Source organism: Talpa europaea (genome assembly GCF_964194135.1).
Source record: "Talpa europaea genome assembly, chromosome: 7".
Lineage (NCBI taxonomy): Eukaryota > Metazoa > Chordata > Mammalia > Eulipotyphla > Talpidae > Talpa > Talpa europaea.
The window spans coordinates 115,517,171-115,520,311 of NC_140074.1; positions in this window are offsets into that span (position 1 = coordinate 115,517,171).

A 3,141-nucleotide genomic window follows, 5' to 3' on the forward strand; every position below is an offset into this window, starting at 1 on the left:
TGTGCTTGTCTTTTGGTCGTGGACGGGGTGACACAGATGTGGGTGAGACCCGTGGGGAGGTGACAATGGCAGCTTTTATCTTGATGTTGATTTTGCTCTTTTCCTTCCGGGCTTGTCTGGTTGTTTCTGGCCCTTTTCTGTGGGTCCCCACTGGAAGATGCTTTAGACTTGTGGCAGGCTTTGGGGCCTTGCTCTGCGCCATCCCCATATGGATGGACTTTTACCCACGAGGGGACGGGTAACTTTGGGTGCTTCATTTAGAAACTAGACTCTTTGCCTTTCCTGTATTGTTTCCTAGTTTCATTAAAGTTCCTTCCCATTAAAGTCTCCTATGTTTTGTGTTGATGCGGCGGATGGCAGAACCCATTTAGAATAGGCAGGTTTGCGGGGCTTGGGCTGCCCCTCTCCCTGTCCTGTAACATTGCCAGTTAACCATGCAGGGAGATTATCTTTTTTTTTTTTAAGATTTATTTTTATTTATGCAAGAACTAGGGTACAGGCCAGAGGCGTGGGAGGCTGAGAGGGTTCACCAGAGACACAGTGAAGAGCAGAACAGGCAGAAGTGTTACAGGACAGGGAGAGGGGCAGACTTTAATGGGAAGGAACTTTAATAAAACTAGGAAACAATACAGGTAAGGCAAAGAGTCTAGTTTCTAAATGAAGCACCCAGAGTTACCCGTCCCCTCGTGGGTAAAAGTCCATCCATATGGGATCGGCGCAGAGCAAGGCCCCAAAGCCTGCCACAAGTCCAAAGCATCTTCCAGTGGGGACCCACAGAAAAGGGCCAGAAACAACCAGACAAGCCCGGAAGGAAAAGAGCAAAGTCAACATCAAGATAAAAGCTGCCATTGTCCCCTCCCCACGGGTCTCACCCACATCTGTGTCACCCAGTCCACGACCAAAAGACAAGCACAGTTTCTTTACGTGTCTCTAGGCTCCATGCGCCTCCTCCAGGTCTCCTTCTGGCTCCATCCTGCTTCCTTCCTCAGTCTCTTCTCCAGCTTCTCCTCTTCCTGCTCAGCTCCACCCTCCCTTGGGTGGGGCAGGGAACCTCCCCCTTTCCTGGGGACCACCCTGTTACAGAAGGACCGAAGTACACTGCTGAGGGTAGCAGCTGGCGAGGCAGGAGAGGGGTCTCTCCTGCGCCATGTGGGTCTCTCCCTGGCCAGCTGGGAATCCAACCCACACTGCAGAGGCTGGGACAGCTTCACAGCGCTGTGCTCAACCGCTGCTCCACCACGGGGGAGGCCGAGCTTATTATCTTAATGAGCAGGTCTAATTCTCCCCTTCCCCAAGGCTTAGCAGAGACAAAAACGGCACTTGGGAGCCATTATCCTTCCAAAGTGTAGGTTTCCGGGGTGCAGCCAGAGGTAGAGAGGGAGACACCTCCAAGAGGAGGGGTGGGGAGAGTCAGGGGGAAGGTTGTGGGAGAGGGGAGGGGGGCAGTGGGAGCAGATGGAGCTGAGTCACTGACTCGGGAGGGCTGAGCTAAGCCCAGGTCAAGGGTCTTGACAGTCCCCCTGCCACCTGTCCCCTCCCTCTGGAGCTCCTGTCCCCAAGACTTCCTCGCCCTCTCTGCAGCCCACTCCCACCCTATCCTCAGAGTTCTCTCTGAGACAGGACGCTGCAGCCAGAGAGGAAAAACAAGGGTGGGGTCTGGGATCCCCCAAGCCCTCACTTTCCAGCTCTGCTTCTGTTGCAAATGGGCTCCACTGCCCGCTGCTTGTGGGCTCCTCTGCTCACATCCCAATGCTAAGGGACTGAGGTTAGACTTCAGAGGCACTTCCCACCCAGAGAAGCTGAGGGCAGCCAGTGGAAGCCCTCTGTGGGCTGGGCACAGTGGCAGGAGGGCCTCTGGGGGGCTGGGCTGCAGACTTGAGTTGCAAGCATTTCACAGCGGGGGGCCTCTCCAGGCTGACCAGCTCCTAGGGACCTGGGATGAGGCAGGGAAGGAGCCCTCGGAGGGCGGGGCTGGGCCACGGTGCTGGGGAAGCCAGGCGGGCAGAGAGCACATTCTTCGGCAAATCGCAGCTTCTCCAAGCAGCCACATCATCTGGCCGCCGGCCCAGGACAGACTTGGCTGCGGTGCTGTGCACGCACACAAGTGTGGGGTGTGCCATGTGTGTCTGCATGTGTGTCAGACATGGATGCCTGTGTGTGCGCAACTCCCAGCCTCCCGGGCTAAGGTGGCAGTGCCCCCTCGCCCCAATCCCTGGCTTCTTTGTCTCCAGGCTGACCTGTGGAGGGCTGGCTCCAGTACCCCCTCACCCCAGGGGCCCTGTAAGCACCTCACAGGCCCTCTTCCTGCCCCAGCCCCTGCTGTCCCGCGGGACGCCCATGGCTGCCAGCCCAGATCTCATCTTCCCACTGGACTGCAGGTTCTAGTTCCTGAATCTTTCTTCTCCTCCCCCTAAGCCCCTCCCTCCCCACCCCCTCGCCCACTTGGAGAGCTCCTGTGCTGAACAAGGGGTCCTGGGATGGAGTCAGTGTCCTGAACCCCCCCATCAGTCCTCCTGCTGGAGGGTGGCAGGGGCAAGGGTGGGATGGAGCCCTGAGTAGGGGTCAAAGCTTAGTCCTGTGCCAGCTGTGCCACCCTCGTGGGGGTAATGTCCACCCTCTCTGTAGCCTGAGGGGCAGGGAGTGGCCCCTGCAGAGCTGCTGTGCCTGCCTGAGCCTGGGCTGCCGAGTGGGCCAGGGTGGTCCTGTGCCCAGAGCCAGGACGCAGGTTTGCTCTGCAGAAGGGCCCCTTCCCTAGCGGCTTTGATGTCTGCAGGTTAGTGGAGGATGTTTGGCTTCAGGGCCTGGCGCCAGCATAAACTCTCTGTGCCTGCCGGGCCAAACCACGGCCTCCTCCCGCCTGGCTCGCCTACCTCCCCGGCACGGCCCGGCCTCCCCCATGGCCCGTGCTGTCCTGCCACCCTCTAGGTGGGCACTGAGTGGCAGCCACTGCCCGGGAGAGCCCCAGGGGTGACGGGTGTCCTGGGACGCCCACCTGCTGCTAGGTGACAGGGGGCCGATCCTGGCGGGGGCTGAGGAGCCGAACCCTGGCTAGTCAGGAGCAGGGTGAGATGGAGGTGGGGGCGGGTGTCCACGTGGAGCTCCCTGCACAGGCTTCATTCAGCTCTTCCAGATGTGCAGAGG